Raw genomic sequence first — 24284 nt, 5'->3', positions numbered from 1 at the left:
AAACTGTGCTTTTTGGTCTCCTGGTTTGAGTGTCAGTCCCAAGCTGAAGTTGACCACTGGGTATGTCCATCACCATCTACCCCTCAGACAGAGGTAGATGGATGGATTGTGTGGGGCTCCGTAGAGGGAGAGTTGGGCCTGGACAGAGGGAATTAGAAATACTGTGGCTCACGCCTGTAATCCCAGCACTTTGGGAGGCCAAGGCAGGCAGATCACGAGGTCAGGAGTTCGAGACCAGCCTTGCCAGCTTGGTAAAACCCCGTCTCTGCTAAAAATACACAAAAAATTAGCCAGGCATGATAGCATGCGCCTGTAGTCCCAGCTACTCGGGAGGCTGAGGCAGGAGAATGCTTGAACCTGGCAGGTGGAGGTTGCAGTGAGCCAAGATCATGCCACTGTACTCCAACCTTAATAGAGCAACACTCCATCTCAAAAAAAAAAAAAAAAAAAAAAGGTTTATGGAAAGAAATAAAAGTGAGTCCTGCATTTAGAAACAAGTGTGTTACACTTTAGGCACCTGGAGCAAACACCCAACTCAGGTCCCTTCGGTGAGCCACCAGGCTCTGGGTTTCTGAACGGGGCAGAAGGTAAAGGAGAAGGCCATGCCGGCTCTTTGTCTGCAGGTCAAGCTGGGGACAGGAGGAGTTCATTGCTCTAGATGTATGGAGAGATCTCGGGGCCTAGTGAGCTGTGGGATTTGGCTTGAGTTCTGAATTTATTGAAGGTCTACCCTTATTCCCTTGAAACACAGCCATTCTGTGCCAAAGACAAGCAGGGTCTTTCCAAGGAAAAATCACTCAGGGCTAGAAAACCCTCTGCTATCAGAGTCAGGATGCCCCACGCCAGAGCTGCCTCCTCGGTAAGTCTCACGCCTGTGGTTATGGCAGAGGCTGGGGGAGTAGGAGGGGGATGTGCTGGCTCTGTCTAATAGTTTCCACTCTCCTTCTGGTCTCCCACAGAGACAGAGGCTGACAAAACCAGGCATGCTTCCCTGCTCTGTGCCTCGCAACCCCTTCAGTGAAACAAGGAGTCAAAGTAGCTTGATGATTTCCACACTGTATTTTAGCAATGGAACCTTTTCTGGTTTTCCCTTTGCCATCCAAATCTTACGTAGCCCCCCAAAATGTAAAAAGATACAAGTGGAGCAGTTCTGTTTGTAGTGAGTGTTCTCTCTAAGACTCTTTTGGATGTATAAAGGCAGGCTCTGGTAAAACAAGGCTTTCCTAAGGTTCTAGAGAGGTCTCCCAGGAATCTAAGAAAAGCTGAGCAAACAGGCCTCGGGCAGATAAGGAGTCCAGTGAGCCCCGGGGGCCAGCTCTCCTTCATCTCCACTTCTTTGATGGCATTTGAGGCTCCTGCATGGTTTTCCATTCTCCCCTCTTCATGCCAGGCGCAAGGTTCAGATCCTGCCCAGGTGCTAAGTCTCCAGGATTTTCCGACTCTTTGACAACTTCCCTCCGGCCTGCTGAAGTCAGCTTCCAGAGAAAGAGATTGCGTAATTCGCTGGTTTATCTTTTCCAGACAGGGAACACATCCCTGCTCAAACAATAAAGGGACAGAATTGAGTGACAGTGGTTGACCAATAGATGTGACTGTGGTAGGGTCACTGGGCTGTATCCCACTTAGCTGAGACCTTGGCGAGCACCTTCGCAGGATGGAGTGTGGGGGCAGTGAAGGATATGAGTGTACCTGGAGCTCTGCCCTTGGATCATGATGAGGTGCCTCCCAAAAGCCCAGGGCTCGGGGGAAGACCTCTGAATGCCCCTGGGCTCAATGAGGAGTCAGAGGCCCCTTTCTATAGGGTGAATGAGTGAGAGCCTTGCTTACCTTTGTCCAGGCAGTGGTTCTCAACCACTGCACATTTAATCACCTGGAGAGCTTTTGAAAAATTACTGATGCTGGAACCCCACTCCAGACCCATCCAAGTGGAACTTCTGGGGGTGATCTTCATGTACAGCCAGAGTTGGGAACTAGTGGAAGATATGAACTTCCCAGTTCTTTCTAGCACTAAATTTTATGATACTAGGGATGAACCTGTTGGCCAAGACCTTTCATGATTTTTTTTTTTAACTCCAGCCTTTAAGGATTATTTCTCCATACTTTATGCTGCAAGAGATAGGGCACGGCTGAGATGGGGCCTCAATTATTACTGGGAAAGCTCATCCAATCTTTTACTACTGAGGGTCCCAGGTAAATCTGCTTTCTTGGGGACATGCAATCTATTTTTTAAGTGGCAAAACCATCCTTTAAGATACAATGTTAGCATCACAGAAAGATTCGGGGAAGCTGCTGTTCTAAAAGCTGCCTTTTGCTGACTGCGGCACCATCCAGGTTGGAGCAAACCCATCTCATCCACAGATCAGGTCGCCTTCTTATTTGTCCTGGTACGTTGTTACCTGTGTCCATAGGTAAAGCCATGTCTTCCTGAAAGAGTCTGGGGAAGAAAGGGATGTCCACATACCTTGTGGGTACCATTAGGCACCAACAGAAGGGGCTGGAGAACAATGCCACTAAGAGCTGGTCCCTTGAAGCATGGTCTTTCTTGAAGATGACTCTCTCAGGGGTGGGAGGGCACTTCCTTTCTTCTCTAGTTAGGGTTCTTTCCAACTGGGTTAGACACAGCTATGGGAGTCCAGAAGTCCCAAGCAGCGGCCATCTGCTGACTGTGAGCTCGGGACTAGGGAAGGAGCAGACTAGAACAGAAGCTGCACCTCCCCCTTCCTTGCTCAGCAGATAGAGCAAACAGAGCCTGGGGCATCAACCCAAAAATGATGCCTTGACCTCTAGAACGCTGTATGTCAAAGAGATATGTCAGCACCACCCCTCTCAGAACCTGGCCAGTCCCTGCTCTCTAGGAGTTAATCTTTAGGGGTTGTCCTGATGAAGAACTTGGAGAGTAAGCCACCTGTGACAGCCACCTCATGGATACAGCAGAGCAATCAGAGCAAACTTGAACTATGGAGCGTTTTCACAAAGCAGGACAGAAAGGCCCCATGGCCTTAGCTTTCACCCAGGCATCTATAACCGAGCATAGACAGGAGCCCGAGGGGTAAAATGGGGCTACAAGTGAGAAGGGTGAGGGGACAACATCGACAGTGCCTGGAGCTGTCCAGGCATGGATGTGGAGAAGGTATAACAGGAAGAGGCAGCAAGAATGAAGAAGGTAAATTTGAAGGCAAGAGTTCAGAGATGAAATTGCAGGTGACTTCAGAGGAAACTGCCAAAGCCAACATGAAAATGGAAGAATTGTATTCCCAACCTCTTCTCTCTTCCAATATGAAGGAAGATGGCCTGCGCTGGGCACTTTTCTCTTCCAGATTTAACTATTTCCTGGTCAAAGTGGGGGAAAGAATTAGCTACGAATTGTTTAATGAACGCTCAGCCCGGAGGAGATGATTAATTAAGTAGGGCAGCTTTGCTGAGCCAGGAGGCCGGGGGTGGCAAGTGGGATCCAGTTTTCCCTTTGGCAGGGCCTTCAGGGGAGAATCTCACCCAGACTGGCACAACACCACTTGTGTGCCTGATGATTCACCAGTGACATTCAGAAACTCAGGAACAGGATGCCACCAGGGAAAGGCTACAGGCCAGGGAGCACGTGACTGCTATGAGTTCCTGTGATTCCCTCGCTGGGTGCTCCTCAGTACCGCTTCGTGGACACGGATCCCCAAGATGAGCGTAAACATCAATGTGTGCCCCACGCCATCAAGACCCGTCTCACGCACCCTCCCACACTCCCTGGAAGACATCCGTCACCTCCTCCCCAATTCGGGTCTAAGGCTCCATGATCTTTTGTCTAGGCTAATGCTGGAGCCTCCTCTCTAGACGCCCTGACTCCACTCTGGCCACCCTGCCATCAGTCCTTCGCAGAGCAGTTAGCATAATTTTATTTAAAACCATAAATCAGATATGTCAGTCATCCACCGTCAATGGTCAAATAGCTTCCAGTTGAACTTAAAATCTGAACTCCTTACCCTTCCTCAGAAGCTGTTTGTAATTGGGCTCACGCTGCCTCTCACCTTCTTTCCTGTTTCTTTCCCTAAAGTCGGGTCACTCCCACCACACTGGCTGCCTTTCTACCCTGGAACACCCGAAGTTTTACTTCAAGGCCCTGGAGCAAGCTGACCTCTTTGCCCATAGTGTTTCCTTGTAATCCCTCGTGGATGGCTCATTTTTCCGATTCAGATTCTACCCTCTTAGAGAGGGCTTTCTTGACCACCCAGTTTCCTACAGTCACTTAGGCACACTCCACACTTTATTTAATTTTCTGTAGCACCCCCTTTATTTTCCAAAATGTTTGTGGTTGTGGTGTTTTCATTTTGGCTGATTTCTTACGAGCTTAAAAGAACAAACACTTATTATTTCATAAGTTACATTGTTCAGAATCCCGGGTACAGCTTAACTGATTTTCTGTGGAAAGTCCCACAAAACTGTGATCAAGGCATCAGCTGGGGCTGGGTTCTCATCTGATGTTTGAGGTCCTCTTCCGAGATCACAATGTTGACAGAATTCTTTTCCTTGCAGCTGCAGAACTCAGAGAAGTTTGCTTATTCAAGGCCAGCAAGAGAGAGAATTTCTGACTTCTTCCATCTCTGACCTCTAGACCCTCTGTTTGTTTGTTTGATTTTTAATAGGACTTATTTTTTAGAAGAGTTTTAGATTTACAGAAAAATTGAGCAGATTGTAGACTTCCCATAGTATCCTCTGCCACTGTACCCGGTTCCCTCTATTATTAACATGTTGCGTGAATATGATACATTTGTTATTATTAATGAGTAAATATGTACATAATTATTAGCCAAAGGCCACAGTTGACTCGAAGTCCTTCAGTTTTTACCTGATGCCCTTTCCTGTTCTAGGATCCCATTCAGGACACCACACTGCACTTCATTCTCGAGTCTGCATAGGCTCCTCTTGGCTGTAGCTGTTTCTCAGACTTTCCTTGTTTTTGACGACCTTGGCGGTTTGAAAGAGAACTAGTCAGGCATATTGTACAATGCTCTTCTGTTGAAACTTGTCTGATGTTTTTCTCACGATTAGACTGGGTTAGGGGTTTTGGGGAGAAAGAGGTAAAATGCCATTTTCAACACATTATTTCAACACGATTTATGGCTGTTGAAGTTGCCCTGACCATGTGTTTCTCATGTTTCCACACTGTAAAAGTATTTTTCCCCCATTCCCATGACTTCCTCGGAAGGAAGTCACCACGTGCAGCCCACACTTGAGGAATGGGACGTGAAGATGGAGTGCTAGGATGGAGATCCTTGAGTATGGAGTAGCTACGTAATTTGGAATTCTTCCACGTGGGAGGAGAGCTGTCTCTGCTCCCCCATTTTTTATTCAGTCATTTATACCAGTGTGGACTGATGACCATTTATCTTACACTTTGGGTTTAATCCAATACTACCTTCCTTTGTTGCTCTCATTGTTACAGCTTTGGCCATTGGGAGAGCTTTCTGTTGGCTCCTTTGCCCCTTTGAGATATCTCCATCAATGTGGGTTTTGGTTTTGATGATGATGTTTTGTTTACTTGCTTGTTTGTGAGCACTTAGTTTTTGAAACTGCCAGGTGCTCCAGGTTCATCTTATATATTTCCTGCCCAGTCCTGGAATCAACCATTTCTCCAACGATCTCTGTTTCCTTTTATTAGAGAAAGGTATTAGAAACCAAGATATGGGTGGTTGGGTGCTAGGTGTCCGACATGGTTTTAACATTCTGGATTTGTTCACTGTCTCTCTCCCTGAACTTAGACATATGCTGCATGATGTCCAGAACTTTGTCTGCTTTAGTGAAGGGATACCTTCCCCAAGGTATCGCTGATGTCAGGAACAGTGTCTGTGCTCTTAATAAATATTCGTGGAACAAATATATTGGAAAAGTGAATTGTGTGTAACAACCAAAATATTTTGGTTTTGTCTCAATAGAGCAGCAATTCTTCAATAAAATACCCCATCTTTTCTTCTGTTCCTATTCTACTCATCTCCCCTTTCATGAGATTTCTTGTCCTCTTGTTGTCTTTATTTGAACAGTCCAAGGGTCTATCTACTTCTGTTATAAACTATCTCAAATTCTTTTTGGAGGTAGAATATGAATTACACATGAATTCATGAAGAGCTTTCTGTCTCGAGCTTGGACTCACAGACTATTAAAATAAAAGGGACTTTAGAGACCAACCAGTTCCACTTCCTTGTGTCACCAGGTAAAAGTAGTCATGTCAAATTGTCCCAGGTCACCTGGCCAGTGAGTGGCAGATGAGAGCTGGAGCGCAGCCTGGGACGCAGCCTGCATTCCTGCATTCCCCAGCTCTGCCCCTGCTTTTGGCACCCCATGTTGAAGATCTCTGTGGCCCCACAGCCCTGCTGCTTCCCACACTAGCACCACTCTGGTTCTGGGCTTCTAAGTGGGTGCCAGTGTGTGTCATTCACTCTGTGTCTCCCTCTCTCCCTTCCCTCGTTTTGCAAAGCACAAAGGGGCATATGGAGGAGACTGTGGCCAGAACCAAGGGCACGGGTGGTAATGAGAAAAGGAAATCATTAAAGTTTCTTTTCCTGCCACCTGTGATCAGTGTGACCTTTTATACCTTCCCAGTCAGTCAGGGGGAACGAGGAGAATGCCCTAAAGAAGCTCAGGCTATTATGTTTGAGTGATTGCAGTGATTTGCACACCAATGATGCCACATGTCTGGCATCTCTACCCACTCCACCAAGCTCACCAGAGAGCACTTCAGCTGTGTGATGAACCCCCAGACACTCAGCATAACACCCCTCTGCTGCTAGACAAAGACCTTGATGGAGGCCTGGGCATTCTGAAAATGTACAAGCCTAAAAGGAAAAGTCCAAGGCAATGGCCATCTTGCCTGGAGGACTGTTTCTTTTAGACAGTAAAATGATTCAAGGGATCTTATAGAACAACATTCAGGTGTCCCCACCAGCCTTTCCCCACTGTTATTCCTAGCTTGCTGTACTTAAAAACATGGGTAGGACGATGTTTCAAAGTAATTAAAAGTAATGACAAAAATGGCAGTTACTTTTGCACCAACTAATATAAGTTCAGGAGGCATTATGTCTCAAACTTCATGACTCTTAGGTCAGAGAGGGGAGACATGGAGTAAAAGGACCATATAAGTTAGGTATTTTGGAGAGGGAGAATACATTCAGTAAGCTAATGACTTGCTATGAAACAGGCTTACAATAAACCCTTGATAAATGGTAGCTGTTACTGTTACATGTATAGCCTAAGTGAAGTCCATTTTAATAGGCAGAGAAGTATCTGTGATCCATCATGGTGAATCAAGGGCAACTCTGGCATAAAACCTATCTCCTTACCCTGCCAATCTGCTTTTAGAGTGTTATGTGAGATTTCACTAGAACATCACAACTCATCTCTTGACTTTTTGTCTTATAATCTTTCTTTGAAAATCGTGATTAGAGACTCACAGACTACTTCATACCCTGGAGCATATCTTGCTTCTTGGAAAGTGCAGATTTCAATATTTATTAGCATTTGATGATTACAATTAAAACAAATCGGGGAGGGGGGAAATCATGTCACTAAAAGACATTTGGGGGAGGAGATAGATCGTCAGGAAGACTAGGACATAACATCCAGGCTTACCTAACGTACCTCATGTAGAATGAGTGGCCAGGATGCACCAATTTGGTAATGCAGGGAGCAGGAGGGCCTCATTTTCAAACTGAAGCTGGGGCAGACCCAAAGGAGTTTCGCCTTTGCCACCCAATGGGACCTGCCCCTCCTACAGATATGGGGTTCAGAAGAGAACAGGGAGCAGCCTTAGCCCTGTGAATCCAAATCTGGTCAGCGATTAAAAGCCACGTAGGAGTGCCCCATCACTCGCCTGCCAAGCCTTCAGGAAAGCCACGTGCCACATGTTCACCAGGGCAGGAGGATTCTTTGTCATTGGCTTTCTGGATGGAAATGCTAAGACAGAGCAGCCCCTGGAAGGAGATGCAAAGGAGGATGGTTGGTGAAGGTCTCTCAGAGAGTTTCTTTGGGAAGAGCCAACCCTTGCCTATACTTGCACATGAGCTGCCTTCCATTCTCTGCCTCTTGATTGGGGGTGAGAGTCCTAGTTAAGTAGAATCACCCAATTGAAGAGGGAATTATGGTTTTGTCATGGAGAACCAGTCCAGGACCAAAAGAGTCTTGGACTAGCCACGTGGCCCTAGGAAAGTTTCTTATCCACTTTTCATGCCTTGCTTCAATTTTCTCAGCAATAAAAGAGGTCCAGTAACAGGACCCACTTTAGGCACAGCTGTGAGACTTGCAGAGTTAATACATGTGAAGGGCTCACAACAATGCCAGGCATTGTGCTCAATACCTTTTTAGGTATTATTATTATTTAGCTACTGAAATACTTCTTTTTTAAATAACCACCTTTAGTGACATGCCCTGAGCAGTGTCATCCCATCACTACCAATGCCACACAAATGCACTACATGCCATCAGGATGAAAAAGAAGAAATCTTTAGACAGATAATGTCTCTCTGACTGATCACCCCTACTCATTCATTTATTTGTTTGCTCAATAGATACTGATTGCCTATTATGTGCCAGATACTGTCGAGGCACCTAGGATACTGGGAAGAGCAGCATAAATTCCTCATGAGGCTTGCGTTTAAGTTGGAGAGACAGACCAAAAGCAAGTGCCGTAAATATATAGTGCGATGTTAGGTGATAAGAACTATGGAGAAAAATAAAGCTGGGAAGGTGATAGAGATGGGGGCATGGCTGTTGTTCGAGAGGGCATGGAGGGCCTCTCAGTGGTGGTGATGTTTGAACAGAGCTTGAATGTAGGAGGCAGGAAGCCATAAGAAGACTTGGGGCAGGATCATGCCAGGTAAAATGAGCAGCAAGGAGAAGGGGCCTGGGAGGGGACTGAGCTTGTTGGGTCTGAAGAAGTTGAGCGAGAGGATGACCGTGATGGGAGCAGAGTGGGACGGAGATGACTCTGCCAAGAGGAGATCATGAAGAGCCTCAGAGGTATGGGCAGGGGCTGATGGACTGAGGGGCATCCATCCCCATTCTGCTTGCCCTGCCCTCTATCTGTTTCATGGCTTGCCCTGGGCTTCTTTCTGGGGCAATTGTTTGATACTGTGTGACTTTTATCAGCCTCTCTGGCTACGTCAGCCTCTCTTCCACCTGCCACTCCCAGTTCCAGTGAGTGGGGTGCTGTGTCTGTCCATATCAGGGGAAGCCCGAGCAGGGTTGGGGGGCTGGTATGTGCCCCCTGAATGTGTTGCAGGGGCAGCCGCACCATCTAGCCAGTACCAGCTATACAATTTGTGGGGCCCAGTCCAGGATGAAAACCCAGGACCCCTTGTTCAAACATGATTAAGAATTTCAAGACAGCAACGGTAGAGGATCCACGCAAGTGGGCAACTGCGTAGATCATATGCCCATGAAGCCAGTTCTGCCTCTAGCGTTGTCCCACACTTAAATGCCCTGAGCCCGGAACTCCAAAGCCTTTTGCTGCAGGGTCTCCCAGAGATCTTAAGAAACTAGAACTAGTCTCTAGTCTGCTTGTAAACCCCCTTCTCCCTAACCAGTCTGCTGTGCTTAAGACCACCGCTTGCCTTTGATGATTGAATAATCACAAAAAGCACGTGTGCCTCTTTCCTTATGTCAGAAGCTACTCCCCAGATATTGAGAACACAACCTGTTAATCAGGTAAAGCTGTTAATAAGACAATTGCTTTCTGCGATAAGAGAGAATGCACCTTGCAAAACTTTGGCAGGGCCTCCAGGGGAGGGAGCAAGATCAGAATTTGTTGAGAATCGGAAGTTTGATTTAAAGCCATTATTTCAGTGTGGACATGTGATTAACGTTGGGTATGAATAATTAGATAATGATTCGGTAAGAATAACGATAATGTCCTGGACTGGTGGGAACCGCAAGGTGAAGATTTTGAGGCCAGGGATTCAGAGAATCTTGGGGCACACGCTGTCAGCTGATGCTGTTGATGAAAGTGTTGGTGGATCTTTTGGAAAGTTCCTGTAATGAAACAATCAAATCATTTACTTGCACAGGACAGTCCCAGAAATGTAAAGGAGATGGCAGAATAGCAAAGGCATGTTCCTGTAGACAGTAAGGTCATGTTTTGGTTCTCTGTCCAGACTGAGGGTGGGGTAGACAATTTGGGTTCTCACTTAGGATGAGTGATTTCCCCCAGCCCAGTGCCCTCCTGTCTGGCCTGCCTCCACCACCACAGCTGTGCTGGACATGTCCAGATGACTGAGTGAATACAGTCCAGGCTCAGTCTGGGACCCTGACACCCTGAGGTCTCCTCCTCTCAGCATTAACAAGACCCTGTCTTCTCTGGGGTAGAAATCACTAAACTGTGCTGAGTTGGGGTCTGTTGTTTCCATACCATGGACAGACAAGCAAGGTGGGCTGGGAGGAGGGTGGGCAGGAAGAGAGAAGAGGGACAGGGTAGAGGAAGACAATCCCTACCTCTGGAGTGGTTGTCGAGAAGGGACCGATTCCTCCAACAGCCCTTTCAGTGAAAACAGAAAGACCCCGGAATGTGATGATGGCTCCACAGTGCTGGATTGCTATGGAAACTTAGGTCATTTCTAAGGTAATTTCAAAAGTCTCCTCCCTGTGGCTCTTCTGGGATGCTCTTACAGAGGTTTGTAAGCTTCAGAGAAAGGGAACTTGTCAGGCAAGCTTCTGGCCCTTGAAACAAGTCACAAATCAAAGAAAAATGCTGGTTTTTGAAGTAAATGGAGAGACTCCTCCTATTAGGCTTAAAAGCTGTTCCCAGGAAACAAGAGGGAGAAGCAGGTCAAAGTGAAAAGAATTTTCTCTCTCCTGTCCTCTGAGGATGGGGGCATTGACTGCAGGGGTGGGGGGAGGTTGAGAGTAGAGCGGTTAAAGACAGGTAAGAAGTGACCAAAAATAGCCTGACCCAAGGAACAGGGGCACTGTCTGCCCTCCTGAGGCTCCTTGTCACCTCCACTCCTTGATGGCTGAGATATACTACAGGGTCTAGAGCCTGGAGGATGGAATTGAAGCCACCAGGCACCAGGGAAAATCAGACCAGACCAGACCAGACACAGGATCCCCCTGAGATAGGCTGAGAGCACATTCTCAGTGAATAAGCCAGAATGTGCAGACAGGAGGGAGGGCGCCTGGCTCCCTCTGGGTACCAGAGACTCGGAGAACTGACCCAGATTGAGAGCCGGGGAGCAAGGACTCAGCAGCAGCCCCCACCGTGAGCCGCCAGGCACACCTTGGCCCAGGCAGCCTCTCTGAACCTCACTGCGGATTATGCAACCTGCAGAGGAGGTGGGCAAAGCCTGGCAAGCCTGAACGATTCAGCAGTCTCTACAACACAGGGGCCTTTAAGACCTAGGGGAGAGGGACTCTGGGAAGGTCTCAAAACATTACACTGGAGAGGATCTATGAACACAGTCCCGAGTTGTAAATCAATTCCGCTCTCGTAGATGTACCTCCTCATCCTAACAGAGTCTGGGCTACTGGGACAGGTGGGAAATGGCTTGTGTTTCCTCACCATGTCTGAAATAATTGGGGAATGATGGCCTTTGCAAAGCCACTGTGTCTCCCTGACTTTCTGGAGTCCTGACTTCAAACACTGTTTCCTATGATTAGATCATTTCTCATACCTCGTGTCTTGATTTGGGGTTTGGAAAATGCACTCACCCTCTCTATGGATGTTATCAAAAGGTCAAGGACTTCTGAGATGCGGCTATGAAGGAGGCAAGCCCATCCCCACTTTAGTGAACCACTTGAACATGCCCAATGCTTGTTATTCCTGAAATGGACAACCAGTTGTTAAGTACCTACTATGTCTTGGGTGCTGTGGAAGAGAAAATAAAATTGAACCCATCTCTGCCTCAGGGTTGCTCACAATTGTAGAGAGGAGCCAGACACCTGGATCAATAAGAGATAAATTAGCTGTTTTCTTTTTCAGGACTGAAACCCTTAAGTACAAAAGAATTTTGTGTTGTTTCAGCAGAAAAGAGGGCATTGCCAATCCATCCATCTACCATTTTTGGGGCAGGAAGTTTGTGGTTACCCAAAAAGGGAGGAAAGGGGGCCGTTTATGTTTTGGGTAACACCTTAGAAATCACAGAGCTTTAAAGGGAGGATAAGGTCTCATTTGACCTGAAAACCCCCATAGGAGGCAGGTGGAAGAGATGGAGAGGGAAGAAGGTGAGCAGACAACCTATAGCAGGTCAATAGTAGACACTATTCCAACATTATCTCCCTTTCATCTTCCCAGCAGCCCTTTAAGGTTGGCATTACCATCCTAATTTTGTAGATAATAAACTAGACCCAGAGAGCCATGAAACAAGTTTGGAGTCATGCAGTTAAGTAAATGATGGAGTCTTAATCTAAGGTCTTCAGACTGATACCCATTCTTACTTTTGTGTTCCTGTGACAGTGGGAGAAAATAAAATGTTACTGGGAATGCCACCTGGGGTAAAGGGACAGACCCCCAAAACACAGGCTTACTCACATGCATTGATTCATAGCCATAAGCCAGAGGGTCCTCTTGCACTCCCACCAGCAACGGGCAGGCAGATGTTGTTTGGGGTAGGAAGGAGGAAGACAGGTCAGGAAGGCAAAATGGAGCCACTTTTGCTACCAAAGTGTTGACAAAGGCCTCAAGGCCAGATGGAATGAATGTTATCTGGAGTCAGACTCAAAAGTTCTACAACCCTGGGCAGATTTCTCCTTTATACACCTCTGTATCACCACCTGTAAAATCATACCTCCCTTGTAGGGTGGTTATGAGAATTAAATGAGTTGATGTGCAAAATGCTCAAACCCTGCCTGGCTCTAGGGAGCACTCAGTTAGTTCATTTTTAATAACGTGTGCTCAGTTTAGCACTGACTCCTACTTTCTTTGCAGTTCCTAGCACTCGCTTAGAGTTCAAGTACCTTGGACAAGGTACTTGGCCACATCATTCCCAAAGCCAGGATTCAAATTCAAATCTGTTTGATTCTGAAGCTGGGGCTTTTAATTATGCAGCACTGTCTTCCAAATAACCAGTCACTTACTGACACAGCTGTGATCCTCAAACAGCTCATGACCTGGTAGGGTAAGAGATGACTCCACATGGCCATCTTGTCGTGCAGGGTACACGAAGGGCAGTGTTCTGGGGCTGGCAGGAAAGAGGAAGCTGGTTCTGTTCATAAAAATATTTCTTAGAGAAATAGGAAAATGAGTCTCTTTGGCTGGATATATGAACATTTTTATGTGTTTTAAGGCAAATGGCAAAGCTTGGGGCTCATGAGGCAGAAAGGGTAATCCTTACTTATTACTTCTAGAGCTTCACTACCAACCCACTTTATCTCTTGGAGTCTCTGTTCCTGCCCTGTCTTGGAAGCTGGCTTCTTGGAGATGTGCTTACTCCTGGCTGTTTCACCCGTCACCTGTCCTTGACCCTCCTGTTCCTGACCTCACTAGGGTTGACCTAGCTCCATCTTTCGTGAAACTCTCATCTCTTTTCTTCTATAACAATACACTTTTGATTTTTCCTTTTTCCTTTGCCTTTTCTGTTTTCTTTGCCCTTTTCTACCTATAAATATAGGCTTTTGACTCTCTTTGCTTTTTACCTAAAAACATGTCCCCTTGTCAACAACACACACCATCACGGTGATGATTATCTCTGCACAAATGAATCTGGAACATGTGTATGGAACAGTCTTTCCTGAGCTCTGGCCTCATGTTTTAAAAATGTTTTCTAGACATGTCCACCTTTCTGGAACCTCAAACATACTTTGACCCAGATTTGCCTTTCTCTATATATGTTGTGCATGTGCTTTATGTTTATTGAGTACATGCTAAGCACCTGACTGACTGTAGGCACCCAACACATGTCTGCTCTGACCTTTCCCTTCCTCCAGCAAATGAACTTGTTTTCTTCACTTCCTTGCAGATCAGTCTATTACCTGAGTCATCTTCCACTTTTCCGTTTTCACCCTTAGCTTTCCATCAATTGCCAGCATCTGCCAATATTTCCTTTGCAATATTCTTTGCAGCTCATTCGTTTGTTTCCATTCCCTGAGTGCCACCTGGGCCCTTAGTACTATTGCAGTAGTTTGGGAGTCATTTAGCCGTTGGTAGAAATCTCTGTCCCACCACTTAGTTGCCAACCTCTGAGCCTGCATTTTCTCATCTGTAAAACTGAGATAGTGCTGCTTACCCTGTAGGATTGTTGTGTAGCTAAAACAAGTTAATATTTTTTTAAAACTCTAGCAGAGAGTAGGCACTCTATAAATGTTCATTTCCCTGCTTTCCACTAAATTCATCTTTTACAACACACTGTTTTTCTAATATACTTATGTCATTACTCTGATGAAAAAATGTTTTGTGGCCCCCTGTTGTTAAGAGAATAAAGGCCAATGTCCCCAGCCTGGAGTTGAATGTCAGCCATAATCTTGTGTCATGTGCCTTGGCCACAGGCCCATGAGCCACAGGTGTTCCAGTCACCCCAGCCACTGACTGTCACTGCCTCTGTGACACCCTTTTCTGCCTGTTGAAGCCTGAAGCTGTTGTCAAGGCTTAACTTACAGTCAGCATCTTCCAGAAATCTTTTTGAATGATCTTACCTAGACCCAGACTCCTCCTCTGAACTCAGACCTCACTTTGTTCCATTTTGATGGTACTTGCCTTATTGTGAGTGTCTTGGACAGTAGAGATCTAGTCGTTTCCTAGCTTTCCTCTGAGTCAAAACCTCCTTGGTGGCAGGGGCTCCCTTCCTTGCGGGTGACTCCAGTTGTTATTTTGCTCATCTTTATTTTAAGGCTTCTGGTAACTTTTACTTATTGGGCTTGGATCCTTTCTGCTAAAGTGACATAAATTACAGCCAGTGCCTTTTTCCTCCAAGTCTTTCAAATATTTGGAAACAACTCTATCACACTCTTAAGTGTCTGCTTTACAAACTAAGTTCAGCTAAATAAACATCGATTGGATACTACAGTGTGCTAAACATTGTGTTAATACCTAGGACATGCAAATAGTAACTTACATGGTCCCTGTCCTTAAAGACTGCCCAGGCAAGTGGTAGAGTCACATAAGTGCTCAGAGCAGCCCATGACAAGTGCTGTAGCAGGGCACATTGTGGGAATATGGACAAAGGGTGCCTCCCTCTGCTGGGGAGTCAAGAGGCCTTGCAGGGGAGCTAATGATTGAGGCTGAAGCAGGAATACCCCATTCTTCTCATTGCCACTTGAAGGGCTTTTAATGTCTATCTATCAAAGCAAACTGCTCCTAGACATAGAACTGGCAACTTTTCAGAAGCAGTATGCCAAGTCCTTATTTATTCATTTTAGTCTAGGATTTCACATGTCATTAATAGATTTCCATTTTTATATATCCCTATGTAACTAAACTCTGTTGTGAATGAAGCAAAAAATCCCTTTTATCTAAAAAGAAAAAAGCTTAAGCAGCTTTATACAAAGTTAAAATGTAAATCTAGTATGATATTTGACCCTCCAATTTGGGCCCTGGGTAATAGGGAATGTCAAGAGCTGTGTCCTTCCCATTGCCACCCTAGAAAAACCTAAGAATCTCTTCTTGAAGTGTCTGCTGCTCTCCCAGGCACAATTTATTTAAGATAATAATTAATGTAATTACCCCTCTGGCTCAGCTCTTAACATTTTCAGATAAGTTCCATCAAAATCACATTTCCCAAAAGCCTCTGGCTCACAGCTTTTTATAGCCCCTGAGTTAGCATGGCTAAGGGAAGTGGGGCAGCCATTCTCTTCTCATCTCGGCATTCCACCTAGACCCCATGCCATAAAGTAGGAAACTTCTCTCCTCTCTTTAGGAGGATACAGACTCCACCTTTTAAGTCCTTACTTGCCAAAGGAGAAGTGACTGCCTTCTCCGATGGTGAGATTGGTGGGAAAGGAGGCCAAGCTCGCGGGGCCCAGCACCCTTTGGGTCCCCTCCCCTTGCTCACTTCTCCATGTGGTCAGCCTTCCTGGGGTCAGAGCCCAAGACCCAGGCCAGTTTCAGGAGGCCACTTTGGGGACCTTTCCTCTCCTTTCCTCTCCTCTCCTCTCCTTCCTTTCCTTTCCTTTCTTCCACCTACCAATAAGAGTCAACACTTCTGGGCGAGTGTATTTGCTCTACAGACTCAAATATTTCCTCCTAAAATGTAAACCTGGAGAGAAAGCATTGGGGAGCTTGACTGTGGCCATGGGACCATGGAACAAGCCACAGGTACCACTGTAGCCTTGTCAGTAACAGAGCTGGTATATTTCTCCTCATCTGCCTCCTTTCTGTGGTTCTTTTCTCATTAGAGTTTGAATTCAGAAGGGGGTATGAAAGATGAATGAATAATTCTCATTCCTCGAATAAATCCCCGAGAGGAAAATAGAGCTAAAAGGGCTGCCAGGTAGACACCCATTCCCAAGGCAGAGAGTTGTGGGGAGGGCCTGAAGGGAGAAGAGGACATTCCTGATGGGCTGAAATCCATGCTGAGCTCCTTTGGGTCTGACCACCAGCTTCCCCTGTACACTGGTTTAGTCCCTGACCTGTTGAGAAGCTACAGGGATTCTCATTGAAAGAGATTTAGTGCTCTGATCTTGATTCATTTCCTTTGTTGGCCTCTCTATCCTAATCCTCATGGAAAACTCGGTCCCTTCAGAAGGAGTCACCCTTCTACCTGATGCTAATAATGTGTGAAGTTGTACACAGGTTGTGATAGGTTTCCTTAGTTCTATGAAGTGGTCAGATTTTACCAACTGGGCCTGAGACTGAAGGGCCCTCAGAACCTCCTTGGGACCACATTTGATAATGATAAGCCCTCTTTTTTCAATCTCACCAGCTAGTTGATGAATCTTATTTAAACACCACTGTGTTAAGGTCCTACTGGAGAAGAAGAGAGCTTCTCTGCTTATATTAATTTCAGTGTAACTGGAGAGACAATCATTACAGATGTACATGAAATTGCTGTGATGAGAGGCAACCGAAAAAGTGGCTAAAGCGTGGGTTTGAATCCTGGCTGTAGTATTTACTGTGTGGCCTCAGGCAAATTACTTAACCTCTCTGTGCCTCATTTTCCTCATCTAAACCTTATAACGTTGCTTTGAGGATTAAAAGAGTTAACATTTGTAAAGCTCTTGGAACAATGTCTATCATATTATAAACATTATATGCAAATGATTTATCCATATAAAGCTATGTATGCATTCAGTGACCCAGTGGTGGGGTGACAGCATGCAAAATTCACTTGGGTTTAGGTTTTCATCTCAGAGAAAGGCCAGGGCCAAGCTGACAAATGTGCTGGGCATATGGAAACATAGCCAAACCAGGTGGCAGGCTTGCCTGATCTTTTGGCTACCACCCCAAGCTTCTCCCTCTACTAATTAACATGGCGTTGGCTTGAATCAGATAGAGCAGAAACCAGAGAGATTTCATTCAGGAGACAATTTATTCCAGACACTTAAACAGCTGGGGCCCAATCCTTCTATGCTTAGAATCAAGGCAGTTTAGAGCTGAGCCTCATATGCACATTGATGTCAAATAATGACATCTAATGGTCTCATCCACCAGCCCTTCTGTGCATGTCAGGAGGTGAGAAGCAGTGTCCTCTCTCCAGATAGTTCATGGTTGACAAAATAAGTGACAGCTAGTCCTAGAGCAAGTCAGAGAGAAGGGCACCTTCTTACCCCAATACCTAGAGTTGTAGGATCATTTAGATGAAAAAGAAGGACCATAGAGGTCTGGTCCTACCCCTGTATTTTATGGTTAAAGGGATCATAATCCAGAGAGATGAAGTTATTTGCCTACTTGTGGGCAAGGATGGGACCAGAACCCAGGTTTTTTGATTCTCAGTAGTGTACACTTTCCACAAAACCATACCCCTGTATGTTGTAGCCCCCCTACCAGGAAGCTGGTACAGGCTGTCCTGATGTACCCCTGGTCAGGAGAACCTATGACTACCAAAACAGGAATTCAAATGCAGTGATAGATCTATGTGTCCTGGGCCTCATGCCAGCCCTGGGGGGTGGGGAGGATGCAGCTTTCTTTGCAAAAGCCTTGCATGGTACCTAGAAGATGAATGGCCAGAGCAACCAGGAAGATGCAGTGCCAGAAAAGGTCTGCAGGAAGTTCTGTATTATTATAAGCCTCATTCCCCAGCAAGAAACCCAGGGCAAGGTTTCCCTCTGCCCTACGGATTCTCCAAGTTTGCTCCATGGACCATTGTCATTCACCAGAAAGAGCTGGCTAGAACCAGGCGAGAGAAGAAAAGCAGGGGCAGGAAGATGGCACGCTCTAAGTGGCTTCACTCTTGGAAGCACACTAATCACAGCTTGAGGATGCTCCTTCCTGCACAGCTGTAGGTGCCACTCTCAGTTTAGTTAAGAAGCCAGTTGGATCCTACTAACTCTCAGCTCTGAACCAAGGCCCAGATAGATAAGAAGCTGCAAAGATTCACTTGGAAAAAATATGGGATGGTGCACTCTTAATTCATTTCCTTTCCAGAACTCTCCTTCCCATCCTACATAGAAAGCTCAGAGCAGATCTTCATGACTTTTCATTTCACAGAACGTGAAATGCCCAAGGCCAGGTGGGCCAAGTGGAGTGGGCTAGAGGTTACTTCCCCTGGAGGACTGTTTTTTCAATGAAAACAGTGGAAGCAAGTGGAATGGATGGCTCTCAGATGTTTCTGCAGCCAAATAATTTGAGGCTTTAGAGCAAAATCAAATGTTTGCACTGTCACATGCTTTGAGAACTTCAGCAAATTATTTAGCTTGGGAGGACTATGTCAATTACATAATTTATTTGCTGTATGTATCCTAATACATATACTCATATAAAGATGTGTATATATATAATTTTCATGGGCATATATATGTATGTATATGTGTACATGTGTAGATCTATATAATCTCACAGCAACCCCAAGAGATACAGAAGATACAGAAACTGAGGCTGAACTTAACTCAGCCTGTGCCTGAATTAATCACTGTGACTACAGAATGGCTTCCTCATAAGAAAGGTTAGTGGTGGTGTTTTAACCAAAGGAAGAAAGAAGGAGTGTATGCTATGTAGATTAAAACTAATAAAAATGCCACTCTCACAGTCATTTAATAAGAAAGTGTGGTGTCACCATCAATGACAGCTCTATATTCCAGAGAAGCCAGGGTCAGAACCTCTGTAGCACTTACAAAATGTCCCCAACTTGGATATTTACTGCAGGATTCTTTGTAATACTGAAAAATGTGCAACTGTGCAGACATCCGTCAGTGTGGAGGAATGGTAAATTTGGTACATGCCTACAGTGTAACGTATTTCGTAGTTAAGAGTTGATGTATAGGCATGGAATGCTATCAGAAGCACATTAAGTGGTCAAAGCTAGATACAGAAGAGTAGGTATGATTTTATAGGTATAAAACTTACAAAAATGTATACAAACAGAAAGAAAAATGGAAAGAGTACACACCAAACTGTTGGCAGTGTTGGTTGAAAGTGGTGGGGAGGTCAAGTAGGAAGAAGGACAGCATCTATTCGAGTCACGTATCCCTTTCTAGATGGATGGCGACCTTTTCTCTCAACTTTTTATTACTTTTTGTTTGTTTGTTGTTTGTTTTTTGAGATGAAATCTCGCTCTGCAGCCCAGGCTGGAGTGCAGTGGCGCGATCTTGGCTCACTGCAACCTTCGCCTCCTGGGTTCAAGCGATTAGCCTGCCTCAGCCTCCTGAGTAGCTGGGATTACAGGTGTGTGCCACCACACCCAGCTAATTTTTGTATTTTTAGTAGAGATGGGGTTTCACCATGTTGGTCAGGCTGGTCTCAATCTCTAGACCTCGTGATCTGCCCACCTCAGCCTCCCAAAATGCTGGGATTACAGGCGTGAGCCACCGCACCTGGCCTATTACTGTTATAATTGAGAAAAATAATTAATTAAAAGTAAGAGAGCAAACATTTCTTAAAAGGTCCCCAACTCACATTCTACAGCTATTTCCAGCACTTCTCTTATGGCTAGTTCCTTTTTCACATCCTGGTTGAGATATGAGCCTAACCAGCTTCTTCACAGACCCACCAATGTCATCATGTACCCCCACTGGAGGCTGTAAACTCTTGGATCTAGGAGATAAGTTCCATTACCAAGGAGGGTCTGTCTCAGAAGTGTATCTTGAGATCCTTCCAAGTTCCATGCTTCTGGTTCTGACAAAGTCCACAGAATGAAGGGTCGTGAGTAAGCACTTCCTCTGCTCTCCTTTGAGAGCAATTGCTCCCGGGGTAGCATTTACAAACCTGGGGTGGGATTGAAGGAGAATGGAGTGGGTAATGGAGATGAAAACAGCAAACTTTTTTTGTCCTTGAGAACAATTTTTCTTCAATCTCACTTAAAGCTTTCCATTTCTAATATTATACCTTACATGTAGAAAGCAATTTTAACTCTTCACATTCATTATCATGGCTCTTCAAAATAATCCTGCAGAGAGGGTATTATTCTGATGCTGAATTCCTGCAAAAAAAAAAAAAAAGAAAACTGCTTTCTGAAATCCAAGGTGTCCACTGAAACACAAGGAAGGTGTGTATGTGCATGGGTGCATGCACCTGTGCACGCACACACACACACACACACAAACACAGCAATGTAATACACAAACACCTCAGCAATTACGTAACAATTTAAGAAAGGGGAATGAGGGGACAAGGTATAGTGTGTTTACTTCATTTTCCTTTAGGTTTCAATTATTATTATTATTATTTTTTTTTTTTTTTGAGACAGAGTTTCACTCTTGTCGCCCAGGCTAGAGTGCATTGGCACAATCTCGACTCACCGCAACCTTTGCCTCCCGGATTCAAGCAATTCTCCTGCCTCAGCCTCCCAAGTAGCTTGGATTACAGGCATGCACCGCCACTCCTGGCTACTTTTGTATTTTTAGTAGAGATGGCGTTTCTTCATGTTGGTCAGGCTGGTCTTGAACTCCCGACTTCAGGTGATCTGCCACCTCGGCCTCCCAAAGTGCTGGGATTACAGGCGTGAGCCACCACGCCCGGCCAATGTTCATATTTTTAGTTATAAGCTGCACAGCCTAGAAATCCCATTTGTCCAAGTGATAGGGATTGAATGCTCAGTGCTGTGTGCGATACCAAAGGAGACACCACCACCACACCAGTTCTTGAGAAATTCACAGGCTAGCTGAACACAAACTAAAACAGAGGATAGGAGGTGCAATTCATTGGTAGGTTGCTGTTTCGGACCATAAAAGTTTTAAAGGTTCAGTAAAAGTGTGGATAATCTCATGCTAGGCATACTTGGGGAAGGTATCTTGGGAGATTCGGGACTAGGATTAGACCATAACGGGTAATTTCAAAGACTCTGTATAGACCGCAGGGAGGATGAGAATTTCAGACTCCAGTCCAGGAGACAGGTCAATGGCACTTTGACCTTAATCAATTCTCATTGTAATGAAACCCTTTGAACACCCTGCCAACGTCCCCTTCTATTTGCTCAGCCCTTGGGATGGCTTCAGAAGTTTATAAAGGCTCTAGCTTCAGTGTAGAGGCTACCAGGGCCACTGATCTTGTGACCCAATCTAAACATACACCCAAAAGAACAAGTGGATTGATGGGAGCGGAGTGGAAGTGAGCATAATTACCTGGGTGAGGGAGATTAGATGGAGAAAAAAAAAAAAAAGAACACAAGATGCCTAACAGCTATTATTTGCTATGGCTATGTTAGATGCATGTTCTGGCTATAGGATGGCCACAAGGTCTGGCCACATAGATATTCTTATTTCATCCTGTGTTGCAAAGTAATATTAATAAGCCAATTACTGTATATTCACCTGTTGTATTACTTTGTCAGGGGTGCTATGACAAAATACCACAGATCGGGTGGCTAGAACATTACAAATTAATTTTCTTACAATTCTGGAATCCAGAAGTCCAATCTTAAGGTGCCAACAGGGTTGTTTCCTCTGAAGCCTGTCTCCTTTGACCTGCAGATGGACTCCTTCTTCTGCCTCTGCACAAGGCCGACCCTCTGTGTGTGCACGCACCTGGCGTCTCTTTGTATTTCCCAAGCTCCTCCTCTTATAAGGACACCCGTCGTAGGCCGGGCGCGGTGGCTCAAGCCTGTAATCCCAGCACTTTGGGAGGCTGAGACGGGCGGATCACAAGGTCAGGAGATCGAGACCATCCTGGCGAACACGGTGAAACCCCGTCTCTACTAAAAATACATAAAAAACTAGCCGGGCGAGGTGGCGGGCGCCTGTAGTCCCAGCTACTTGGGAGGCTGAGGCAGGAGAATGGCGGGAACCCGGGAGGCGGAGCTTGCAGTGAGCTGAGATCCAGCCACTGCACTCCAGCCTGGGCTACAGAGCGAGACTCCGTCTCAAAAAAAAAAAAAAAAAAGGACACCCATCGAATTGGATTAGGGCCCACCCTAATGGCCTCATTTTAATTATCTCTTTAAGAGCCCAATCTCCAAATATAGTCACATATGAAATACTAGGGGTTAGGGTTTCAACATACGAATTTTTCAAGGGCAAAATTCCTGTGTTTCCATGGCCATCCGTAGATGTGTAAAAACCAAGGGAGAAGACTCCAGGTTCTATGATAGGAATCTGGACATATTCTCTTTGGAACTGAGACCAGCCTCTATGGAGGGACCGGTCCCTGTAGTCTTTTGAGTTGGGATGCTGCGTTGCTGTGGAATGCTCACGCCTGGGTGCAGAGCAGCTGTGTCGTGTATAGACACAGCCTCAGGAACACAAACCCTGCTTGCCCCAGAGGCTTGACTCCCGAGTTCTACTCCTGGCAGTGTCTGCCTAGAGCCTTTTCACAGCTTGCAGAATCATCAGTGATTTTTGCCCCAACCCCATCCCTCTCAGCATGTTCTCTTTCTGAACACATCCACCCTCCCCTGCCTTATCCCGACAAATCCCTAAGGCGCCTTTGATGTAAAACCCTGTGACCTGCCTGTTGAGTGCTGATGATGCAATCGTGTATAATTCAACCATAATTTATATTCCGTGCAGGTCTGAACAAAGCTATAAAGTGCTCTTGAGAGCTAAATGCGGCTGAAGCATTTAATCTAAGCAAAGGCAGGGTTTTGTATCATCCACTTCCCAGGATGGATGTGCCACTGTGGAAGGAGGAGGCGCTCTCCTTCTGTTTGCGGATATGCTTCTTGTTGGTTTTAAAGATTGGAGAGGGGATAGAGGGAGGTGTCTCATGGAGGACTTGGCTGCCGCTTCTCTGACCTCCCTGACACGCACACCCACGTGGGTGTTTCTGCAGAGCCGGCCTTGCAGCGACCTGTAGGGCTCCAGTCAGAATGGAGGCCCTCTCACCACATAGCAACAAGGGAGGAAGCCAGGATTGGGGATCTGCAGACACCATTCCTTATTCCCGGGAGCAGAAACTGTCACACAGATGGATATCTGGCTCTAGAAACCTGCAGAAATTGGGCACCAGTGAAGTTGTGGGCACAACTTGGTCACATAAGGAATAGATATTTGGGCAAATGCCTGTGCACACAATGTGTAACTGCCCTGAATCTCCGTGAGAAGCCTCGTGAGGGCCTCGGTTTCCTAGGAGACGGCTTCTTGAATTAGTAAGAGCATTTCTGCTGCCTAGCCTGAGGCCTCAATTTTGATGCTATTTCTCCACAGGGTCCATCGCTGTGTCATGACTGCCGTGGCTTCTCTGAGAATCCCCAAGCGGAGTGGAAACACATGTTCTAGCCTCCCCTTTCTGTGTAGGCTAATCCAGCAACAAGCAGACAGGAAGCACCGCCTTGTCCACCTTATACACCTGCAATTAGCACTCAGAGTGAGCTGAGCAGGGAGTTAGCTCCGTAACTCTGAATATCAACTCAGAAATATTTTGGTTATTAACCTTTAAGGTGGTACTGGGAAAGAGCCATTGTTGGACTGGCTGACTAATTGTTCCCTGGTGACATTTCAGGATGACAAAAGAATTAGCTGCTCCCCAACAATGCTATCCCTGCCTGGCACTGCCTAACATTAGCAACACATTCCAGGGATCCGAGTTTCTGTTTCCTCTGGCTACCCGGTGGTGCTTTCTAACTTTCAAGCAGGGATTCACTGATGTCATCACTACAACACTACCTATTGGCCCCAGAGCAGAAAGTGGGACTGTGAGGAAACAGCAGAGAGCGTGGCCGATTGGACTCTCTTAGCCCAGGACTTTGTAGTTTTAGGACTGAAAGTCCCAAGTTCCAGGCGCCATCCTCCCTCAAGTTGCAGGCAAACTAGAATGGTTGGTCACCCTACTAGGGAAGCAAGACTTTGGAGGAATA

General features: G+C 45.9%; 1 protein-coding gene across 1 annotated transcript in view; it reads left to right on the top strand.

Moving 5' to 3' along the window:
- LOC105471271 (transmembrane protein 178B) overlaps positions 1 to 24284 on the top strand; it is a 408963-nt gene that overhangs the window by 366559 nt on the left and 18120 nt on the right. The window lies entirely within an intron of this gene.

Source organism: Macaca nemestrina, chromosome 4 (genome assembly GCF_043159975.1).
Source record: "Macaca nemestrina isolate mMacNem1 chromosome 4, mMacNem.hap1, whole genome shotgun sequence".
NCBI classification, from domain to species: domain Eukaryota; kingdom Metazoa; phylum Chordata; class Mammalia; order Primates; family Cercopithecidae; genus Macaca; species Macaca nemestrina.
This window is presented reverse-complemented; position numbering and strand designations above follow the sequence as displayed.